Source organism: Oreochromis niloticus, linkage group LG12 (assembly GCF_001858045.2).
Source record: "Oreochromis niloticus isolate F11D_XX linkage group LG12, O_niloticus_UMD_NMBU, whole genome shotgun sequence".
Taxonomy (NCBI): Eukaryota; Metazoa; Chordata; class Actinopteri; order Cichliformes; family Cichlidae; genus Oreochromis; species Oreochromis niloticus.
Window position 1 is genome coordinate 16,027,516 of NC_031977.2, and position 11,120 is coordinate 16,038,635.

Genomic DNA, 11,120 nt, shown 5'->3' on the forward strand with positions numbered 1-11,120 from the left:
CAGACAACAGCACAACAGCTGATGGGGGTGCACGTTTAACAAATGTGCACTTAGGGTACATTCTGGTCATTATTATTCTCTTGTAGTCAAATTCTGCACATCCACTTCCCCATTAACTCATATTAGATCACATATTTGAGAAATTTCTCAAGCATATATAATACATAACAGGGCCACACACATATATACACACAGGTAATCCATTAGCATTAGACACTTCCTTGCAGACTTTTCCTGCCTTGCATCCGCACGCGCGCGGGGGGTTCAGCACAGCAGCAAGCTTTGAACTGTGATTTAAATACAGTACATCAGAAAGCCCCTTTAGACTGACACTAAACCTGTTTAAATCAGTCCAACACTGGCTTGCGTCACACCTCTCATCTTTTGTCTCACCTCTCCTCTCCTGCTGGTGATTTCAGGTAACGGCTGTAAAAGGGTGAAGAAGTTTACTTAGTCACACTGAGTTTAGGGAGATGAGGAGAGTCTGTGATTCTGTGTGTGGGCAAAGGTGTGTGCGTGTGCTGCTGCTGTTCGTGTAATGCGTGTGTGTGTGTGCACAAAATGAAGAAATGTACACACACGCATGCACAGATACACACACACACATACACCCCTGTTTGATCCAGAGCTAGCCCTGCAGCTCCCAGAGACTCAACAAAAGGCCTCCTCTATCCATTGTATGAGCTGTGTGTTTCCCAGGAGAGCTCGGGCTCAGTTAGAGAAGGGCCCCAGATCGCTTTCTCCTGACATGGATGTTTATTCGCTCTATGGTCCAGCAGAACACCCTCAAAAGGACTGGCCTTCGCATTTTGACGTGCATGACACATAGTTTTTGAAAAGAAAAGAGGGGCTAGAGGGTGCGAGAAAGAAAAAGGGAGAGTGAGTGTCTTGACAGATGAGCAGACATATAAGACAGACAGAGAACAGGCTTGTCTGTGAAGGTGTTCTCAGTGCACTCGTATGAAAAAGAATATTCAGCGCGTTCGCCGCCATCTTATTTGCTCCTTGTCTTTACACTAGTCAGCTTTCTTGTCAACCTTGTTCATGAATGTAGAGCTACCCGGTGGGTGGGTAGAGATTTCTTCCTGATCTTGACAAGCCCTCCCATCCCTAACTGCATACTAATTTCTTCCGAACTACTGAGCCAATGCAAAACAAATACAGTCTGCCAGGGCTTCTATTCAGCTTGGTCTTAGCAGGTTAGCAGATATTATTCTGTCTATTCTGGGTGTGTGATTAATGAGCTGCATATTGTATCTTTAGGACTCTGTCAGTGTGTGTTGAGTATAAAATCCTGAGCTAATGAAGGAAAGTGTACGAATGGCTTGAAAATGAATTCCTCAAATATTTAATGCGACCAGTTAACGGTTACTTATTCTCACAATCGCAGGTTTTTAGCTGTCAGTGCATTTCACATTATATATTTAATGATCCGTCCTGCTACCATTTCACAGCTGTCTCTATCTCAGAGTTTTGAATGCTATCTGTCAGTGTTCTTCACTTTCCCTGACAGTATCTAAAGGTTTCCTTGAGAGGGAGAGTGCCTGCAGGGTTGACCATACATCTCAGTCGAAGAGGCAGGAGTCGACCACTGAAAACAAACACAGTATGGCGGATACCATCTAATCTGCTGAGCGCCATTATCGTTTAAGATATCAGTATACTGCCTTCCATACCCACATGAACCCACCCTCTAAACCAGACGCACTCTCTCCCTCTGCTCTCTTTGAGGTAAAAAAAAAAAAGAAGAAGAAGAAGCTTGTGTGTTGAAACTGAGAGTGAATGTAAGCTATTGTTGTGGTGTAACCGGACTCTATAGCAGGTTGTTTGATCCTGTTTTGGGCCTGAAAAGCTTTTTTCTTACTTGAGCTGCCAGATCAGCTGAGAGGGTCAGACAACAGAGTCTATTTGTAAAGTCCTCAGTCCGTCCGCTTCTGGGTTTTTGGGAGTTTTTTGTCCTTTTTTCATCCTCACTTTGTCAGCTCAACTTCCTCATCCAGATTCAAGCTAGAGTCCAAAGTTTTAATTATAATGCAGAGGAGCATGCACTCATTCACATACTCTACTTAGACACAGATGTGTGCTTTTAGGTGCATGGTGCTGCTCTCAATGTCTCCATTTATTCCCTTTTCTTTAAACTGGATCTTCCTGTGCCTCTCTCCCTCTCTACTGTGGAGACACTGGGATTATATTCCTCGCTTTGCACCTCTGGTGTGGCAGTGGCAGAAGGGAGAATGTTACTGGAAAGTGTTTAGATGACAAAAGCTTTCGCAAATTGTTTTGTTAAACCACAATACTTCCCGTGATACATCCAAGCTCTCGTTGTATTCCTGTTTACCCGACATCATTTCATTATTTACATTACAGCATAGAACCATGCCTCTGTATTGTCGACTGTTTTGGGAGCTGACTTGCACTTCTATGCCTTTGTTACTGTTTTGACATTGCACTCTCAATTTATGATCTGTTTAGCGTTCAGTGTGGACAATGTGCATGCAAATATACTCATCCCATTATACTGTCTCTCTTTGTATGTCAGCTTTCTTGCCTAAGAGGTATAGATGTAGAGTTGGTTGGGGGGAAGGGTTTGATAGTGCTGTATGTTTTTTTTTTTGGGAAGGAGATTTGTGCACACACACACATGCACACACACAGGCGCATGCATCTGTGCCGCCAAACCCGTTTCAGACGTAAGAAACTGTACCTTAATTTGCATAAGAATAATTGACACTTCAAATTAGCCTTCCAATCAAAGAGGATTATTTTTTCAGCATATGTGCAGCTACTGAGCACTGCCATACTGGAGAATATGAAAGGGAGGGCAAAGAGTGTAGGAACGGGAGGGGGCACGTCATAAAAGATTAACCCTTTCACTTCCTCATCTCAGACAGGAGGAGCTGGTGTGCCATTTTATTGCATATATAACTTGATATGCAGTTTAAAAAAGAAAAAAGACTTTTGCAGGAGGAAAAAATGATTTCTCCTCTAAGTCAGAGGATACTGTAAGACTCTGGTAGGGCAAAATGGTGCATCTGATTGATAGGTGTTTTACGTTTGAAAGCCTTAGGTGCACTGACTGTGTTATGTGCACGATAATACATCTATATTCACCTTGGTGGCACTGGGTACAGGCCAAGAGAGCGAGCGCTATTAGGCAGAACACATGAGCGTGTGTGTATGTGTGTGTCAGAGTGGATGTGTGCAGAATGAGGGTTTGCCCACATTAAACCATTAAAGCAAGTGCAATGTTGAATTATTGATAATGGCTAATGAAAAGGATCAGTTCAGGATGAACTACAGGCTTAACCACAGCCCTGAGGCTAACACACACACACACACACACACAAGTACATGCATATACACAGATTCTCCAGGTGCAGCATCGATTTCAGCTTTTCTCCAACTGGAGCCAAATCGGTACCAATGTGTTTTTTTCCCTGTTTATAGCTTACTCGTCATCATTCTATCATCTTTAAAGGCCCATAATGATCCATTCCAGTGAGGAGCAAAGGAGGCCACAGCAAAAAAATAACTCCTGCTTTCTTCCAGGCCTCCGCGTTTGACAAGCAGAGAGCCTTTCTTAAGGTTGAGCCGGTTTACAGGGAGAATAGGGACAGAATTCATTTTGGGGGAAGGGGTAGAGAATGGGGACTGAGGGTTTGGCGCCAGCCCCTCTGAAGCGCTCAGCATCCCCCCGCTTATGGGATGGCGGATGTGTCTGGGTGTATCCATGACAACCTCACTGCATGCAGGGATATACCACGGCAACATAGCCAAGGAAAGTTAAGAGTAGATGTGTGTATGTGTCGGTGCAGATCCATTAAGGTCCACATACTGTATCTCAGAGAAAGTATTCTCTCAGTTAGACCGGGAACCTGCTGAAGCCTCAGTTTGCTGATAGACATATATCTTTAGCCTTTGACTCAGAAGCTAAACATAAATAGATGCGCTCTTTTGTAAGCCAGTTTTTTACTTTGGCACAGTTGTAAGTGAAAGCGCCTTCTTGCTAATGGTTCAGCATTTCCTCCTATGTGCTGTGTGTTTTATGCTTTCGCAGATACAGACAGGTGCACCCTCATGTGCACTCAGGTCGCTGCCTAACAAACATTAAAACACAGACTAGCACATTCTCAGACACAAAGTCACACAATCACTCTCATGAGTCTTGCATAGCTCAAGCTGTGTTATAATAATCCCATCTGGGATGGCCTGGATTCTCACTCAGAAAGTACCTCATAAAGTAGCACATATATGTGTTTCAGTGTGTGTGTGTGTGTGAGAGAGAGAGAGAGACAGCGCAAGGGAGACAGTGCACAAGAGCGAGACAGAGGAAGATGCTTTCTGTGACATGGAATATATACTGTTTTATATTTTAAATTCACCTTTCTGTCCATACTCAAGCACAAATGCACACAAGCACACACTCACAGATGTAGAGTCAAACTCAGATCCTGCGGGAGTGTATTTTTAACCCCAACTGCCTGTGCTTTTGCTGAGGGGTTAAAGGGCCGAATGGAGAATCAAGTAAATAATTCACAATAGCTGAAACTCTTTCGATGTAACCTCAGAATGAACGGGGGAGGGATACCAAAGAGACTTAGTTATGTAGTGGCACAATACAGTCCTGCAAAATCCTGCTTTGACTTAACGGTAAAAAGAAACAAGTAGGTCAATAAGTGGAAAGGCCCCTCACCTTCTGATTACGTCTAGTTACATGGAACAACTGTGAAATGTCTGTATACATGCAGTGCTAAACAATATACCTGTCCTGTTATTTCAGGTTCGATAGACCAGAAGTCCATCATGATCCACAAACATCTGGAATAATGACCGGAGTCTACGACTAAGGACGTGGAATACATTCTGCTGATCTCAGAGGTAACTGAACTCTCTCCATTGTTACATGGCCTGCTCTGTGCATCCTTTTTTTCAGAACATTTGATATGGAGGTGTCTGTAAGACACTTTTGAGTGACATTGCCTCTGTCAAATGGCTGATTGAAGGAGACACAGAGAGAAATGCTGTGCTAATGAAATCATCTGACCCACATCCTTTCGTGCTATCCATTTCTCCAAAGACACAGAAAGGGCATTTATACAGGTAAACCATGACTGGTCCCTGAAGTGAAAGAGGGGGTTTTTCAGAAGGAAGAGGAGCATCCATTATTTACTATACCGAGGTTGCCAGACACTTAAGAGATAATGCAGTGCTTCAAGCATACAAAACATAGAGCCTCCTTGGTGCTGGTGAGGCCATTGTTGTGTGTTTTGAACATGTCTGTTTCCATCCATACTGACAGATGAAAAAGAATGTGTCTCCCAAAGGTTCAGAAGCTTGGACAGAGATAGACAGAGAACGGAGGAGAGGCAGGCAATGGGATGGTGGAGAGATGTGTTTGTGTGTGTGTGTTACATCTCTGTGGATGTTTGTTTTTGTGTCTGTGCATCTGTGCATATGTATCTCTGTTTATTACCCCCCAGTTTGTTTTTCGGTATCTCCTCATGCACTTATATGTTGAAAAACTTATCCAGTCATAGACTGCATAATGCAAAATAAATAGTCTTATTTAGTGCATGTGCCTGTCTATACATACATCATGTTCCTGCTGACTTTGTATAACTAGTCTCTTCCAGTTCTAATAGACTTCAGTCAGGTCTTATTCTCTATAGATTAGCAGCATCACTTTCTCCCTCCTGGAGACTGGAAGCATCTGACTGTTGTCTACTGGGAGTAGTTAGCAGAAGGAGACTAAGGCATACAACTCCTTCCACCCTGTTACCAGACTTGGGGCAACACCAGATACTACTTTCTGCCTTTGTCAATTTCCTGGGGGACACTTTGACATGAAATCCTTTTTATTTTCTTGTGGATGAGGAGAGAGCACTCCCCAAAATTCCAGTGTTTTTCTGCATAAATGCGCATTGTGATGAAGAGCACGACGACTATACATGTTTACAGATCCGCTCAGGGAAATTCCAAGTCACTGAACAATATCCGCAATCTAAAATATATATGTGTGCATGTGTGTGTATTTTATAACATAAATGATGAAAATAGTGACAAGGGGACTATTATGCTCATATTTTAATTTTAGTTTTATAATCTACTAGTGTTTATGGCTAAAACATATTGGTTCAGTCCCTGAATTCAACCTCTGTATAATAAAAAACATTTTTTTCAACTCCTCACCCTTTAAGGCCAACCTCCTTTTAAATAAACCGTCTTCTGATTGGCTACTCCTCACAAGCAGAAAGCAGGCCAGGCTGCTGTGCTAACAGCCAGAGATGTTTGATTGAGGTGACCGCGTTAGGAATAATATCATTGTCTTTGACATTATATAGATCCAAGACTGCAACAAAACTTGCACTTACACTGTTTGAGACTTTGGCCATCAACCAGTATAAGGCCACATGTATCATAAAGCTAAGAATAGGAAGATCATATTTCACAACTCTTGGATCTGCTTTCTCAAAATGTCTCTCTCTGAATTTTACAGTCAATGAAATGTTATGACAACCAAGAAAACGAAGGCTAAAACTATTAAAAAATGCCCCAGTTCGTAAAAGATGCAAAACTCTCTTTGGAACATTTGAAATAATAAAGTTATAAGAACATATTACAGCATTTTACCCTTTAAGTATTCATCTTGAAGCATGAGTTTTCACAGTGTGCTTCATCTCAGTGTCTTTCTTTTTTTCTTTAAATATTTTACACTTTGGCTGAAAGTTTTTGAAAGAGGCAAATACAGCGGATCATCCTTATAGGCATAAAACTGCAGTGTCAGCAGAGGACATCAGGAGGATGCATAGAAAGGCACATGTAGTTTTGACTACGATCAGCTGCCACAAATAGACAGGCAGGCAGTGTTTGCCCTTGAGGAGCTGTGAGCAGACAGGGTGGTGTGTTTGAGTTGTCTGAATCCACCTCCCTTCATCTTTTGGAGTCAGGCTGAGTTGGACTGCTGATGGCCCAGGGACCCCATGCCAGCCCTGAACTATTTTGTACTGTCAGCCAAACATCAGACAAACTTGTTCAAGGAAACATGTCTGGCCAAAACACTACGTCCATATATTCTTGTTTTCTCTGAAGAAAAAAAACTTTGGGGAGTTACTGATTTATTGCAGCCTGTAAAGGTGTAGTGCAAGCTATTTCAAGTGGCCAGTTAAATCAGCAAACAGCAGTCACAGGTTCGTAAAATGACATGCTTTGTTGTCTTTGTAGTCTGATGCAGCTGACGAGACACTCAGCCACCCTTACTGTCTCAAATGACCCCAGCTGTTCTGTACAGCCTATACATTTGTATTAGGCCCCTTAATACCTTCCATGCTTGTCAACGAGCTCCATGGTTTCGAGGAAATTTAATACCATAATGTCTTTTTGGAGGAAGGGAGTGTCGGGTATGGCAGGAGTAATGGAGGAAGGGCTGGAAATGCAGGTAACCCAGGTTAGGCTGAGGGTACAGGGATCCGGTAAGGCGTTCCCCAGACCTTAGAGTCTTCTAGGCTTCTCTATTAGAGAATAATAAGCAGCTGTAACCCTGAGACACTCCCAGGCCTGTGTCCTCAGCTACAAAAACCTCCACTGGGCTTCTTATCAGGTTCTAAGGATATCATGTAAGACAATACATGTGAGAAGTGCAGGGAGAACAATAGGAGGAAAGTGCAGTGTGATATGAGGGGGACTAATGTCAGCGGATATTGCTGAGGCCTTTGTCGCCTTCAAGTACACTGGGAACTCGCAGCTCACTGAGCTCCTTTCATTCAAGGCTCATGCTCTGGGATGTGATGAAACTCTACAACAAATGCTGTCCCTCACGCTTGATGGCAAACTGTAAACACGGAGGTTATGTGTTTGTTGTGCATGAAGCGTAACTCACTCTTTCCCCAATCTTGGTGGAAAAATTGTGTTTACTGAAAGCTAAAGAGTATTTCCTAAACCTTGTGTGCGGTACATTTTTTTCCACGCAGCATCAATGTTTTTCTTTAAAACTGTAATTAATAAACTCCTGTGATAAAATCTAACACTGTTGTAATGATAAACTCATATTTCTCGTCTTTTTCTTTGTATTTCTCTTTTTTTAGGTAAATAAGTTATCCTGATTAAGAAGAACGGAGCCAAACTTTCAGCAAGCCAGAGCCTTACAACAGCCTGAAAATAGTACTTACTGTGCCTTTGTTCTGATGGGTATCATATTTTCTTTTCTTTTTTTTAATGGAAAAACACTTCTTAAAATAGGATGAAAATATTCTACACATTAAAACATGTATTTATTTCATGTCAGTGATTGAATTTAACAAGTATATTTTCTGACAGCTAAATAAAGACTTTTTTCCCCCATAAGTGATGTTTTAAGCGCGAGTTATTTCTTCCTTTCTGTTCAGTGCTGTGGCACTCCAGGTAAAGAACAATGTGCTTGACATAATTGGGTCCTATGTGGTTATGAAAAGAGCACGCACACTGATAAAAGCTGGCAGTGTGATCAAAGCACTATGTGTCCTGATCAAATCACACACCTGACACAGTTGTAGTTTTTCCAGACAAACTTACGAAATGTAGAGGAAAGAAATTTCAGTCAGCGCCAAGAAGCTTTCCTCTTGAAAATCTGTGTCATTCGACAGTATGAACCATTTTGGCGCGCTGCTCATTGTCTGTCAAATCAAGTGTAAGTGCATGTGCAATAATTAAGAATTACAATAATTATTATTTACTTCTATATCTCCTTTGGGGGGAAAAATGTACAGTCTGACTTCTGTTTGTGCTGTCAAGGTGTCTACATAATTATATCCACAAACTAAATTACAAAGACAAATTGGGATCACGATGTCTTACATATTGTGCGGTATAAAAACAATTTGTTTTTATCTTTTATTACTCAGTTTTTATGTCCTTCCTGTTACACAACTACCAGTATACAGCACACCAGGCAACGAACCCATAACATCATAACACATGAGGTAACTAGAAAGCTAATGTTTGAAACTGGAAAATGCAAACTGGACATGTTAAGGACACACACATACAGACAAACTCATACTGACGTCCTGCGTTTTTCCACGGTATCCAAATACCAGCGTATGGTGAAGTACTATTTAAAAATACCACTAAGTGTAAAAACCAACTTTATTTTTCATTTCAGCGCAGCTCTCTAGTCTATTAAGTTATCATTTTAAGGGCTTTCCTGGCTTTCCAGTTAGCAGCATCAATTGAAACTGCTGTAAACTGTAAGTGATTAAGTGATGGCTCGAGTTCATTTGTAGCATTTGCGTAAAGAAAATAATATGACATAGAAACCTGCGTATATTCCTCGATTATTCTATTTTAGCGTAGTCTAGATCTTAATTAGTTTAATATTCGGTTTCATTTATAGTTTTAAGGGCCTCTAGTTAAAAGACAGCACAGAATAAACACCAAATAAACCACAATTCAACGTCAAAATATCCCAGTAGTCTTTCTTTCTTAAAGAAAGAATGAAATTGAGTAAATTTGAGGCTTAAAAGTTCTCCGCCTGAATACACGCCTCTATAACCCTCAAAGATATCAACTGTACAACAACTGCCACACTCGCTTTCAAGTATCAGCAATATAGCTGCAATGCACTGCAGTACAAAAAGATGTTACACCAAAAGATAGAAGTCACAAGCATAATTCCACCTCTTTGGAAATGTTTTTGTTTCAGAAGAAGGAGCATATAAAAATTCTGGTATCTAAACTTTCCCTTGAAAAGCCATTGAATAAAATTCAGCTAACTCACAAGGGACATCACCCAGCAGGGGCCGGAAGCTAAGCAACCTCGGAACTAATTTTGTATAATTTTATCAAAGAAGCCTAAAGGCCAGTGCAAAACCTTCTTTTAATGTTAAATTTGATGTTATTTAATGACTGAGAGGACACAGTTATGTTTGTAGCTGGATTCACTGCACACGCATTTGTAGGAGTGCAAAATTTGGGGAGGAGCTTATTTAAATGAATCATACAAACTTGATTTACAAAGGTTTTCACAGGAATCTACTGCAAAGTACATTGACTGCAACACTGAAAAAAACATCATATTTTGGGCCTGATTTGGGTCTGATATTTGCTGCTAGGAGTGGTAATTTTTGTCGAATGCCAAGAGAATATTTTAAGCACAAGATACTGACACAGGTGAATGGCTCAATGTCATGAGTGCAGTGCTTTTTACTCACTCCCAATATTTGATTTGTCAAACTACAGAGATTACAGTGATTTAGGCAGGTCGAAAGTGTGTTTTTGATTAGTGCCTGACTCTTACAATATGCACTATAAACTTTAATAAATACTTGTATGGCAAAAACAATAGTAATACAAACAATTATGCATAATCACTCAATCAAAATGCTTAAGGTAATTTTCTGTGTTACCCTACACACCCTACAGGACAGCTGTCACACAAGATTTACCGGTGAAATAGTTTCCCCCAAAGCACACTATTTCATTTCTTAGAACTTTAAAGTTTGCCCTTACATCTTAAGAAACTGCTCCCTCATCAGGTCAGTTCATTAGTGACGCTAATTTAAAGTACTACTGGTTGCTTGTGTTGGTCACTATTACAAGGAACTGCCTGTGAAAGCTCTATCTTTTTAAGGAGCTCAGTAGACTGTTCGCACACTTCCCACTGCCCAGTCTCACATTACTTTGATCTGCATAGTAACTCTGGTCCTTCATGTCTAAAAGGGAGGATCACTTAATAATTACTCCACAATTAAATATTTATTTTTCACCCTGACTACTCATTATTTGCTGATTATTATGTAATATGTGAGATAAATACATTCCATTCGGACCAAATCATTGTCTCTGTGATTCTGCACAGAATTGGAGGTCAATAAAATTAAGGCTTTTCTTATGAATTAGACTGATACATTTATTTTAATTGGTTCAATTCATTAATATGAATCTGGTGTCACTGAAAATCCAAAGTGCCACACTCTTCATTCTTCCCTCTCCTATTCTAATCACATTAATTTTCTCTGCTTCTCCCTACTTAACATTCATTGTCACTATTTTTCTCACACTTACCCCATTTTCATTTCCTTTACCAGCATCATTCTTCCCTTCTTTCCTTCACCCATCTTTTGGGCTCATCTGTCCTCACTTGTCCT

The 11,120-nt window shown here is 40.8% G+C and overlaps 1 long non-coding RNA gene across 1 annotated transcript in view; it reads left to right on the forward strand.

Moving 5' to 3' along the window:
• The window catches only part of LOC112841723 (uncharacterized), a 34,320-nt gene extending 25,980 nt beyond the window's left edge, over positions 1 to 8,340 (forward strand). Inside the window, exons 3-4 of the long non-coding RNA XR_003213360.1 lie at positions 4,781 to 4,878; positions 8,082 to 8,340. This is a non-coding gene — a long non-coding RNA (uncharacterized LOC112841723). The remainder of the gene's footprint in view (positions 1 to 4,780; positions 4,879 to 8,081) is intronic.
• The last annotated feature ends 2,780 nt before the right edge of the window (positions 8,341 to 11,120 follow it).